The sequence below is a fragment of the Chiroxiphia lanceolata genome, chromosome 14, assembly GCF_009829145.1.
Source record: "Chiroxiphia lanceolata isolate bChiLan1 chromosome 14, bChiLan1.pri, whole genome shotgun sequence".
Lineage (NCBI taxonomy): Eukaryota > Metazoa > Chordata > Aves > Passeriformes > Pipridae > Chiroxiphia > Chiroxiphia lanceolata.
This window is the reverse complement of record NC_045650.1, coordinates 12,095,496-12,109,102: the sequence shown is the minus strand read 5'-3', so window position 1 is coordinate 12,109,102 and position 13,607 is coordinate 12,095,496. Positions and strand designations below refer to the sequence as shown.

General features: G+C 39.7%; 1 protein-coding gene across 1 annotated transcript in view; it reads right to left on the bottom strand.

The window, feature by feature from the left end:
- The window catches only part of GRIA3 (glutamate ionotropic receptor AMPA type subunit 3), a 602,976-nt gene that overhangs the window by 235,893 nt on the left and 353,476 nt on the right, over positions 1-13,607 (bottom strand). The window contains exons 5-6 of the mRNA XM_032702135.1: positions 10,802-10,877; positions 4,643-4,651 (exon numbers count right to left, since the gene is read on the bottom strand). The gene's annotated coding sequence lies outside the window, so the exon portion shown is untranslated. The remainder of the gene's footprint in view (positions 1-4,642; positions 4,652-10,801; positions 10,878-13,607) is intronic.

Sequence of the window (13,607 nt, the reverse complement as noted above, 5' to 3'; positions counted from 1 at the left end):
CATGCTAGTCTTACACTGTGTTACAGCCTTTCTACATCATGCTGTGTTACACCCTTTCTGGTGGGATTTCATTAAAAAGGAACCTGGAGAAGCAGGAACATCAGAGAAGGGAAGGGGAAACCAAAGAGGTCGTGTTCCTGTTGGAAAGTGCACAAAGCAGTTTGAGACCACTGTGGTGGGACACACTAAGCACTGCCTGTTGGTAGTGACTTTACATTGGTTTGAAGGGGTCTAACATCCTACAAGATCAAACCTCAATGCTTTAAATAAGCCTCAGGGTTTAGATCTGAAGTCTCCTAAAGAAGAAAGGTTGAATTCAGCTCTGTTTAAAATGGACAATAAGGATGATTTACTGGAAAGGTACATTCTGAGGAGATATTACAGCAATTCTGATATAAAAGATTACTTGTCTTGTTAAAAGCTTACGAGCCATTTGTCATCTCAACACTCTGTTCCCTGCAATGTCAGGTTCTGGAAAGCTGTGAACTCCCAGGTAATGATACAACTCAGTTTGTGCTAAGAAAAGTATCTAGTATGCAAAATTATGGCCTTGCAGTTGATCCTAGAAGATGGTAATTATGGTCTCCCTGTCTCTTTCAAAAATATGTGTGTGAGCTCTGTATTATGTGAGATATGAAAAAAGTGGGCTGTTGAGACTCTGTGAGCCACCTTTCCATTTTCAGTGCAGGAAACTGCCAGTGATGCCCATTGGGATTGCTGCCCACCCCAGAGCCCTGAAAAAGCAGCATGAGCTTGGAAAAGCTTCCTAGATGTTCATGGTGGGGAATTTTTGGCTGGTTCTAGACCTCTCAATACAGAAACCTTCCCGGGTTTCCTTCCTTCACTGAAGATCCGGAATAACACTGCCTTAGCTCTGGCACTGCTAAGACTTCTCCAATAGTTTGTAGCAGGAAGCCTGCTGGGCAGCATGACCTCTGTACTACAGTGAAGAAAACCACAGGTCATTTCTTGCTCCTCTGCTGTCACCAAAATAACCTTAACCCAGTTTTGATTTTGTCCTCCAGTTCTGTTCCTGAGTGAAAAGGGCCACATTCACATTCTTCTACTCTCTGATTACCTTATGTTATGAAGATTATAAGCCCCACCATGTGGAAATTCTGCCTCTCCCAGGTTTGCCCTAGTACAAAGGGACTCTTGGGGGCAGGAGGAGTCTCTAAGGGTTACTGTAAGATAGCAATAATCATGTGAAGCGTGTCTCTCCACACACTACCAAGATTAACAAAATGATTCTAAGAAATCCCAGAAGATTCTTACTCAGTGATAGATTTCTCACATTAGTTTGGAGTCTGGTATCTGATGTTTGAAAAGGAAGTTTTCATGCTACTTCCTCTTTAGAGGATTTCAGAGAGAACATAATTCAGGGAACATTGCTGGGGCCTACCCATGGTTTTTGACCTAGAAACAAGATTGCAAAGTAAGAACCTGCTCCTCCATCTGGTGTATAAGCTAATAATCCTCCCCACAAGAGCAATTCAGTTAACTGAACTGATTCCATACCATTATTGCCCTGGTGGGCCTCTATAGGTGGTCCTCTAGATCACATCAAATACAGCCTGGCTTTCAGATGCAAGTGTGAGGTTAGATGAAACTGGCAGGTAGAAAAACACATCTTTGTATTCGTAAATTCAGCCAATTTGTTCAGGACTTGCTGAGAAACAACCCCATGACACCAGTTTAGAAAAGAAAAGAGATAGGAAACAGAGATTCACTCTTCTATTTACTAGAGATTTGAACTTTGAACAGTGCAACTGTGAGAAAAATAAGAGAGAACACAAAATAGACTCAAAATTATCATCTTATCTCTATGTCCACACCTGTGGCTTTGTTGACACCAAGCTACATTACATGAGATTATCGAAGTTGGAGCTAACCTTCATATCTTTGTAGCATCAAGTGAATGTCAAAGTCATCATCACAGGCACAGCAGATCCTATTTGCTCTGTTAACTGCATCAGTAACATCTTTTCAACATATGTCTCTGAAATACAGTTTGTGAGAAGGAAGATTGCTCATTGGAGCAGCAAGGAAAGAAGCACAGAGACACTTTGCTACAAATAGAGAACTTGAGTTATGCCATTGAGATCAATGGAAATTCAGAGGAAAGCCTGAATAAGAAGTCTGGGATTTGACCCTAAATCAGCTTACACAATTTTCAACAAATTGAGTTTTTACAATCTGGAGGAAGCTCTAATTATGTTGTCATAAAAATCTCAGCACTGTTGAAATCTTATTTGTGAAGGTCTCAAAGAAGCATCTATAAAGGATTTTCTTTCCCATTTTGTTCTGATAATTGGCAACATATGAGGTATCAGATTAGAGAGTGCAATGTGGGACATGCCCCTTCCATCCTCTCTCTGAAAAAGGAAACCAATAAACAATTTGGCTTTATTATGTTAAAGACCAAAGTTTCAAGCTCTGACTCTTCATTTAGACAAAGTTCCCAGAGACAGGGACAAGTAAAGGGTATGTTTCCTACAGTGGTAAAAAAACTCCTCTCTCCAAAGATGAAATATGAGTTTAAATGCCTTCATTCATGAGGTGACATGAGTAAGTGTCTAAAGGCAGATATCACAAACATCAGACTTTCTCATGTACCAGAAACACACAGAACTTCAGGAAGACTGTGTGGAAAACTTCAGGGAGACAGTAAAAATTTTTCACTAGTTCAAGGAGAGCACATGTTCTACAGAAATAGTTCAGCTGTAGCAAACTTCTGCCAAAGCCCTGGGAGTTTCCATGAGAAACACACAGAGGTCCTGGCAGCTCACTGGATGCCATCAATCTTCCAGTTGATGCCCTCCAGCTGCTGTGCATGGAGGGTGGTGGGCACGAGCTCAGGGTTCTGCAAGAAGGCCCAGAGGGAAAGATGGGGAGGCCCCTCGGAGTCAGGCCAGATGGGTACTCTGCTTCACTTATGAAAAGTTTGGAAAAGGATAACAGTTATGTTTCAATTCAAACATGTCAAAGTGCTCAACCTTCCACTGAAACAGAAATTCTCACTTGAACAGACCTGTCTGAAGCCTGCTAGTGTAACAACACAGATCTCTCACATTTAAACTATCAAGAAATCTTTATTACTAGTACTTTCTACTGTGGCATCAAAAAGACACCATGTTTATAGCAGCACAGCATAAAAGTAAAAAACATAGGAGATCTAACAATAAATAGCTGTTGACTGCTCCTCCAAAAATATGGCATTATAGGCACCATCAGCAGCCAAGAAATATTCCTTTCCAAGAGTTGCTTTCATTTGCGAAAAACATTAATATTCAAATGAAATATTTTCTTTTATGATTTTCCCACTTTTTTTTTTTTAAAGGAAAACGTGTATTTCTGGCCTGATCTACCCAAGAAATTCCTTTAACATTAGAACTGAACAGACTTTCACTTCAGCTGTGTTTTAAGGAAGTGATATTAGACAGAAGAATTGTCTGCTGTGGAGAAGGCAATCAGTATTCATTGCCAGCTGAAAGGTGTCGACCAGGCTGACATGTTGACAATGCTGTATTTCCACACATCTTGTTTTAATTCCAAAGCACATATCTGTAATGTGAAACTGTGTATTCCTAAGGCTGCACTCACATTCAAAACCGGCCATATTTGGGCAGACTAAAATTCTCTCTTGCCCAACATCTCCAGATTCTCAACTAAAAGCAAAGGGATTTATCAAACCAAAGCTTTTTTGGTACGTTCTCCTGCTGCCGTGGTTTCCTGACCAGAGGCAGTATCACGGGTTCCTTTGTTACAGCACAGCCTGGGTGCAGAGCACACCTGTAATTTGGGCTTGCATTGCTATTGCAAACATGAACTCCTCACACGCAGTGGGAGCAGAGCCCGGCTGTTTGCCCTGAAGCTCACAGTACATAGACACGATTTAGAGAAACAAGTTTATATAAATAAGCAAAACAAGCCACCCATTCACTTTAACATTAACTATTTGCATAATAGTGTCTGTGTTGTGGTTCACACTCAGTGGGTGATTAAAGTACCACAGCAGCAGGGCCAGGAACATGCAGGAGCTGGAATTTTTAAAGGAAAAATGTTACATTTTGCTGTTGACCAAGATCTCTTATATATCATTTGTCCATTTGTACTAATATTTCTTAAAGAAAAAATTGCTGAGGGAAAGAGTACCACGTAGCCAGCCAAGAAGCAAGTACAGGATAAGCCTTACACCTTAACTGCAGGGAGGAGAGTGCCAGCTTACTGAGGTGAAAAATGAACAGAGGAAGAATAAGCAAAAACCAAGTTGTATATTAGGATATAGGAAGGAAATATTATTATATTATATCATATCATATCAGTGGACTGCAGTGATTTAACACAAAAGAACTCACAGAATGCCCCAATTCATTTCTAGTAGTTCTCACAGCACTGCCTGATCCCAGGCAAAGGCTGAGTGTCATCCCCTCCTGCCCCAGTTATTCCCTGTTGCAAACAGCACCACCAATGCTGGAGATGTGCAGTGCCAACCATCCTACCAGGCAGGACTGGGGTCTCTCCAAGAACCACAGCCTTTCCCAGCAGGGAGAGGGGCTGGGCATTGGCTTCCTTTGCTATCAGCAACTCCGTCTCCTCCACTTTGCTCCTGAATGACTAAGCAGCCACTTGGGCACGCCACGTGAATGCACTTGTACCTGATGATGTGCTCTCTGGAACACAAATCCTGCTCATCTTTTAAGTGGTACTATTTCACGATGTGCCAATATACTTTATTTTTGGTAATAGCCCTTCACTTAACACAATAAGACAAGTGTACTCACTCAGTCCCTGGATACTGTTTAAATAACATTCCTAGCAACGAGCATCTTTTGCCAGGAGTGCAGAGTAGAGCTACCTGCTCACCATGCTCATCCTCCCTGATTAGTGGACAGGCTCATGAGGATGCTGGGCACAGCGTCCCACTCACTGCACCAGCACCACGGCAGCATGGGAGGCAGAAGCAGACAAAACTCCTGTGCCACTGTGGTGTGCCCTGAGGAGCAGAAGGCCCATGCCTTTGGTAGGTTATCAGCGCAGCACGTGCTTCCCCTCCTCACTCAGGACATAATCATGATGTCCATTCAGACCCCAAGCACTGTTTCTTGACTCCCTCCTCTTCCCCAGTAGACTCCTCTTGCCCATGTATCTGCTAACACAGGGTTTACCCTTTTTATTATAGCTCAGTTTAAAATGAACATGGAACTCCCCAGCATGTTTGACTTGTGCTCCACAATTGTTTTCATGTGACAAGGCTGCTGCTCCCCGGCAGTCTCCTTATCTACAGCAGAGATCAATGCAATATTCTACTTACCTGTGATAAGCTGCATCTTCAGGCCATAACAAAACCCATTTTATAAGGGATTTTTCAATGTTGTCTATATATCTAGCAGGTATAGACCTCTCAGAAAATTAAAGTAACCTTTATACTCCAACAATAAATCTAACATTGTATAAACACATAATGCCCTCATAGATTTCATATCATTTATGGATTGCTCTTTCATCTTTTTTTTTTTTTAGTTTGGAAGAGATAACATGCTTAGCTTTGTCCTGTGTTTGCCCAGTGTATGTAGCTCTAGCTGCACCACCACATCTAACACGGCTTATTTTTCACAGCCTGTATGGATAAAACCTTATCAAACCAAACTCTTGCTGAAGTCCCATCCTTTCTAGAAAACACCCATAACTCCAGGTAGAGAGGAACTCATTGAAGTTGTGAAACACAAATCTCGGCATCTTCAGGAAATTATATGAAAAATAAACCCGCTGCCTTATAGAAACACTGTATAGGAAACCAAACAGCTGTTCCCTAAATCCACTGAAGTGCTCTCAGAACAGGTTGCCACAGTTAATGAACATTTTCCAGCATTCAGGAGTGGAGGTTTTTAAAAGATGGAAATGATACATTCTCTTTCCTTCCTTTTTATAGAAAATTCTCCACTTCAAATGTTAAATTGCTCATTTTTTCAGTGAAAATGTCAGTGGAAACCTTCGCATGCACAGAGAACGCAAGGGAATGAGAGTTGGTCAAGCCTCCAAACTGTTAATTCTGGCAAATTCTAGTCCTGGAGGAACTGGATGAAACCCACAAACAGTTAAGCAAACTGGGAAAGCAATTGGACGTCAGAAGGCAGGTTGAATTCAGGGAAGACTCTGTGCAGTCCCTCTGCAACAGGCAGGGTCAGCACAGCCCGTCAGCAGCAGCAGTGGGATGTCACAGCTTTTCTAGGAGGACAAAAATCCCCCAAATACTCAGAGACGAAAAACACACCACTTAAACAAGCTAGGGCTTATATATACACCTATAGAGCAAAGCAGCCTGGAACAAAGCCTGCTGCTTTTGTCTGGTAATTAAGAAAAGCAGTTTGTGTGACTCCGGTGGATTATCAGGGAATGTAAGTCCGGCCCTTTCAAATGTCAGCATTGTTCTACCACCCCCTGCATTTTAACAAAGTCACAGTGTAAAAAGGACTAATTAGTATGTTATGAAAAGGCAGACATTTAAAGATGATATTTGATGCATTTCTGCACCAGAACCTGTAATTAATTACTTTGTGCTGGAGTTCAGATAGGTGTATTGAAAAAAACTCAAAAGATTATCCTGCCTGCTTGCAGATTCTTTTTGGGTCACTACTAATATTGCTTTTGGTATTTTGACTGACATTTCTCTTTCTCTTAAGTGTATCATAATTTTGTTCTAAGGAAAAAGGAACTATATGGAATGTTTTATTTAAAATTTTCAAAGTATTTTCTAATTCTTTCCCCTTCTCAACACATCTCATGTTCTCTAGGCCTTTTCATAACACAGAAATGAAAACCAGCAAAGATATAAGAGCATTCATAATGCAACATTTAGGTAATATGTTTAAGTAATGTGAACAAATTCATCATTTTATTCTGGTTATCAAGATGTTTTAAGCAACACAGGGTTTTTACCAAGCATGAAATTGGTGCCATGGCCTACAGAGCTCTGTTAGAAACTTTGGATGCTTTTTTGCACCACCAGTTACCCTATATGTTTATTTCCATGCATGTGTGCTCATTTATACACACACTTATTAGAATGATGAAGTTGTAACTGGTATCATAAGAGCATTTACCTACTGCTCAAATTAATTATTTGGACAGAAATGACAAATAGTGTTTTAAAAAGGAAAATGGCATTGTCAGGGTATCTAATGTGAAGAAAGTACAGTTAAATTGAACAATTTCCTATCTCATCCTTTCCAAATAACCTGTCCCAGTCTTCTGAAATATTCATAAAAGAATAATTATTACCATTTATGGTCAAAATAAAATGCTGTTAATGGCACATGATTTTATAGCAGTTCCTAATATTTTCCCTTAGCAATTGCCCATTTATTTGACTTGCACTTGGCACCAGCTTATTATTGTCCTCAGTGTTACCAGAAGGGCACATTTACAGAGAAAAAAAAATATGTCATTAGAATGAAGATTAATCATAAAAACATTGATTTTTAGAATAAACAGAGAAAAACTTTTTTGGTGAAGAACGTGCTATCTAACACTGTGCCTAAACAGCCTGAGATCTTGTTTATCCAAATCAACACTGGATAAGGAACCACATTTACTAAACAGGTTTCACAGGGAGCTCAAGACAATCCTGCCTGGACTCTCTCCACAGCTGGATTCCACAGCCACCAGCAGGGGAGAATCTTTGTAGAGATTGTCTATCAGTGGCAAAATTATGTTTAACTCACAGCATGACATACAGATGTCATACAGTGCACTGACTGGAGCAGACATCAAAGAAAGACAACATCCCTCTTCCCTTTGCCTTGTGATTTTGTCTTTCAATTTTTAACACTAATGGAAGCCCAGTTCCAACATTCCTTGGAAGCAGCACCAGTCACCCACCAAGGCTTTGAGGAGGTGCCGGGACCCATCCACTCAGAAGAATTGTAATTGTAATTATAGGACCAAATATAAAGGAAAGGGAGGTAAATACACAGTGATATTCTCTTTGCTTTAAGCTTTTTTCTTTGAATTAAACTAAACATCCTCTCCTTTCTAAGAAAAAGTCCTGCTTGAAACTTGAAAACCACTTATTGCTGCTGGGCCTGTCTGTAGCTCAGTCCTCAAGCCTTGAAACTTTCTGAAGATGTTTTAGCCTTATACATAGAAAAATCATTATGTTGATAGACACTTGATCTAACTAAACTTTTCAATTATTTCCTGTAAGTATGGTTATAGTGCAAATAGGGTTTTTTGCTGTTAAAAGAACAGGTTATAAACTGTTATAAGCCTCACGTGTTTCTTCACAATAGTCTAATTGTAGCATTTGTGCATTAATTCCCAGAAAAATAGTTTCTAGCTACATATGACTACATACAAAAAAAAAAATCTTCTTTTGGAGACATTAAAACAAAGACATTAATAATTCAGGATGACCCTTAGGTTCTCTGCTTTAAAACCAGAGAGCATCCTCAGGCTCTTCACCAGCACAGAGTTTGTGATCCACAGCTTACACAGGTGCATGAAGGATGCAGGGACTGTCACGGAATCCCACTCTCATCCTATGTTCTCAGAAACAATGTATGTCTGTACTTGGGTCAAAATACACAGATGATTCCTCCTGTACAGGATAAGCTCAGAAGAGAGAACCTTTCCTGTTTAAACAGACAAGCCACAGAGCAACACTATCATTCTTTCTCTTACTTCTGCCATAGAATGAAGAGTCAGACAAGAGTGAATTTTCTTCAGGGTAATCTCCACAGCAAGACTTTGCAAAGATATATTTCTAAGAGTGATATACACTCCTCACTCATGTGAGTGATTTCAGCAAGGCTCAATAACTTCCTCGTCATTGCCTCACAAACTCAGTAGGACATAGGAAGTAACAAACCCCATCAGTTTTCAATATCATGCAGGTTCACTCCAGCATCCCTTCCTAATTCTTAATGCAACCTGGCCTTGAGCACAGCTATTTTGCTATTACAGGTGAGGCTGCACAAGCATATGGTGAGTGGAGGCCCAGTGAGCTGGAACATCCTGTTTCAGCTGATATTCTGCAGAACTGTTTGGCTATAGGATCTCAGCAATATATTTTGATAGGCTTGGCTATGCAGCTATAGATCTAGTTTGCTTCCCACTCGGATATTGTTCATGCTTCAGTTATCATGCACAGAATTAGTGATAAGCAATATTAAGCAGAGCACTCTGTATCACAGTTCTGCCCAAAAGGGCTGATAACAGATCCCAGTCTCTTTATGTGTTTTGCCTTTACAGGAAGCTGAGTGACTGCTTCCCTGGGAAGCAGAAGCTGATAAGTATTCTGAGCTTTATGCTAATGCGATGTCTGTCACATCTCTCTTGCACCTTCACCAGGAGCTTTCAAAGTCTTGGTGGAAATACTAAAATGGAAGACCTTTCTGCCAGTGCTTTTTCAACAAGGATGCTGTAATGCAGAAATAACTAGTAAGGATATTTTAACACTTTGCTATGCATAAAAAATGTATGATCTTCAAAACACAACTGCCGACAGCAATTAGCATGTATTTATAATACATCTATGTGTAACTGCATTCTTACCTGGTTATTGCAGGATACAGAAATAACCATTCAGCTTGATGTGCTACAAGCCCACAGATTTCTTAATTTAATGCATGTTCAGTCCCATACATTTTGAGGATGTTATTTGCAGGCTTGGAGTTCTTTTCCTTTCAAATTTAAGTCTTGTGGCCTGATATTTTTGTTAAAATATCTAGAGGCTATACTTGTCCCCTCACTGGCCACCCTATGGTGCTGGTGCCACCTTATAACCATCGCTACACAAGCCCTTTGCCTGTAAACAGGCTGCCCTTTTCTTCCTTCCACATGATTCAAGATCACATTAATAAAACTCTGAATCAACACAGTACATGTAGAGAGTTGTAACAAGACCCCTTGGCCAGTAAAAGTACACAAAATTATTCCAAAATTCCGCAAGAGCCACATCAGATGACAAAGGTTTTCTTGTTCTTCCACCTTGCATCTTTGAAGCTCTTGTATATTTTGCCTTGAGGTCCAATATATCAAAGCTTCATATATTTTTTTGCTGTCATTACTTAGTATTTTACTCTTCAGTCCTGGATTTACTGGGGCTAAAACTTTTTAGTTCAAAGGATTTGCTTTCAGCTCTAAAATTATTGGGCATTTCAGAGGGGAAAAATCAAATGCATGTTCAGATAAGAGACTGAAGACAAAGAACCAAAGATAAGGAACCACAGGAGAACACCACTCTTTGTATCATCTGGCATAGACATATTTTATAACATCGAGAAGAGTATCTGACTAAGATTGATAAAAGTGAAAGAATCTTTATGTTACCTACACTTCAACCCACAGCATGACCTGATAACCATTTCTCACAGTGCCAAAGGAGCCCCTTTACCAAACCCTTACCCTTGTCAAACAATAACATCAAATGGAAGCATCTCCAGTGGCTGCTTTGCACTAGAGCACATCTGCCCTGCTGCAAATGAACACATTCACTTCTGTGTGCACCTCTATCTATCCAGCAGATTAAAAACTGTTGAATTCATTGGGGATGTAGAACAAGAGCCTCAGCAGATGCAAGTATGCTGACATACCATAAACAAAGGTCTAGTTCCTGCTAAGAAATGAAAACTATCTAAATCATTCCAATGTACGCTCTAACTGTCATAAAAATGTCCAAAGCTATCTGACTGATAAACTATGTTAATTAAGTTTGATTGCTCTATTTAATCTTAACAATTGCCTGGAAACCTTGGAGGATATTTTGTTTGGCATCAAGAGAACAGCAGACTCACGTGACGGGTACCTCTGTGGCTGCTGGTCCTGTCTCAGAGGGCTCAGAATCCATTTCAGCACCACTGAACAATTTTGATTTCCTGTACAAGGAAAAATGGACAAAACATTCTTGTGTTGGAGTTATGTATTCAACTTTATTTTTCTCTATAGTCTCCTTAACATTTTAGATAAGACAGTGCCCTAGGTGGGCTATTAGAAAATATGCTTAGTTAAAAAGCAGTATTATTAAACGAGCCACCACTCAAATCTGCCACAATGGTTTAACAAAAAAAAAAAAAAAAAAAAACAAACGAAAAACCAACCTCCCTCTCATCCAATCCCCTCCCACAAAAAAAGAAAAAGTGTTGGAAGGCTCAATATTATTTATATAATATTTTCTTTACATTTTGGCAACCTTGTAAGCAAGTATCCTCTAATCTACATCTAGATTAACCATGGGCCCTGAATGAGAGAGCTGCATGGTCACTCTTCTGAAACCCATGCAGGAGTAATGAGAAAGTCAAGAGCACCAAGCTCTGGGTGTGTGCAGTCTATTGCCTTGTGGGGTTCCTTAAAAAGATTCTAATGGGATCCAACAAGGGCAACTTTGATTATCCCATGTTGTTTGAAAGATGCATCAACCAAACCATGGAGACCATGAATCTAAAAGGCAGCTGACAAATCTAGAAGAGAAGTATTATTTGCTAACATTCAAAAGGAAGATTTATATGTCAGATGACTGACTATATTTCAGAAGCTGTCATTTCTAGGAACATCAGTTGGAGATACTATTATTTATTACTATCCATACAGAGCCCCACAGATATTACCATGTATGTGTAGACATTACAGTCAGCAGCAAAAAAAAGACAGGATGAAGGGAAGTAGAAGAGAGGGAGAGCAGCTTCATATATATATAAACCAGATTTTTTCTGAAGAGTTAATCTCAGTGGTTACTTCACCATCTCAGCTTACAAGTTAATTTTGCTTGTTAGTTTCTATGTATTAGTCTTGAGAATTTTCTTTTATCAGTCATGCTATCCTGAAGTAATTACTAACTGAAATGATAGTGAACTTGTTACAAATAAATTGTAGTGTTGTTCTTGAGGGCCTGAGAAAGCTTCTTTCTTTCTCAGAGAAACAATTGCATACATTATTCAACATGCCATAGCAGATATATTACATTATTTTGTTACCACATCGCTTAATGGTATTCAAATAGAATGTTATAAACACACCATAAATATCAATCTTAAAAAGATATTAAAAATTTAAAGATACTAAATTACCCCATGTAGGTGAACTAAAGTGATTATAAATTAATAACTAGGAAGAAAGTTCAGCAGTTCTGAACAGGTAAATTAAATGTTTGAAAATTTCTATAAAACACTGGGAGAACAGATAAAGTCTCTAAAGTCACAATTTTATCTCATCTTTGCTGACTATTAGTACATGGTATAGTACATATCCAGAAGAGTACAGAGAGAATTACTTTTCTGCAGCTGTAGCTTTGTTTCACTAATCATAGAATCACAGAATGGTTGTCTTGGAAGGAACCTTAAAGATCATCCAGTTCCACCCCTCTGCCATGGGCAGGGACACCTTCCACTAGACCAGGTTGCTGCAGGCCCCATCCAACCTGGCCTTGAACATTTTCAGGGATGGGGCATCCACAGCTTCTTTGGACAACCTGTGCCAGTGCCTCACCAACCTCACAGCAAAGAATTTCTTCCTAATATTTCATCTAAACATTCCTCTTTCAGTTTAAGGCCATTCCCCCTTGTCCCATCATTCAGCTCTTTTGTAAGCTGCCACAACTCTGTAAAAATCACTCCTTTCTCAGGTTATATTGGATGCCTAAAAACAAGAAAAAGGTTTCCTGGACTAGAGAAAATTCAAACTATTTAGCTTCTGTTTCCTCAGCAATTCCGTGTGCTGGGGTTTCCTGCAATTTTCATTTTCTCCCAAGTCTTAAATATTCCAAATTCCTTGTTGACGGAGTAATCAAGCAACCAAAAAAAAGGACTCTCCTATTGATGTTTATTGAGAGAGTTGCAGCTTGAAAGCAGTAATTGTTACCCTTTTATTACGGGTTTGAGATTTTTTGGCAGGTGGGTGTGAGGAGGACACTCATGGCAGCACCCCCTGCTGCATCCCATCCCCACCCCACCACAGACAGACCTGGTTTTCAACTGCCTCCTTTTGCAACTGAGGTGAGCAGGAAATAAAGCTTTTAGCAAGATCATGAGTAGAGCTTTGATTGTGATGCAGTTCTACACACACACAGGCTAACATGAGAACAGTGGGACCTTTATCACTACATGTTGAAAACCAGTGCATGTTACAATAAATAAAAGGCACAGACTGTTATGTCCTAACAATGACTTTCCACTCACTGTACCTAAAGATTCAAAACACACCACAAACTCCAGGTGTCGCTCACAGGATTGTGCCCAACATTCCCTAGAGATGTTAGAAATTCATATCCATTTCTTTCATGGTGATATTTTTCTTCCTTTAACAGCTTTCAATTTGAGATATAATTCTGGCCAGTTTCTGGCGGACTGTCCTTGCTGAGAAGGGCATTCACACCCAAATTTTAAAACATTCTAAGGATTTAGCAGCATGCAGTCCATTGATTTTAGCAGATGATGTGGTGTTTGCTATCAATACTCTGCCAAACCTTATAGATCAATGGAACATTGACATATAATGTGGATGCATACACAGCTTTAGCAATGGAGCTGTTGTTGCTGTATCAGTCTAAGACACAAGCAAGGCAAGGTTCAAAAGTGAATATAGGACTGTTATTAGCCCAGACAATACCTTAA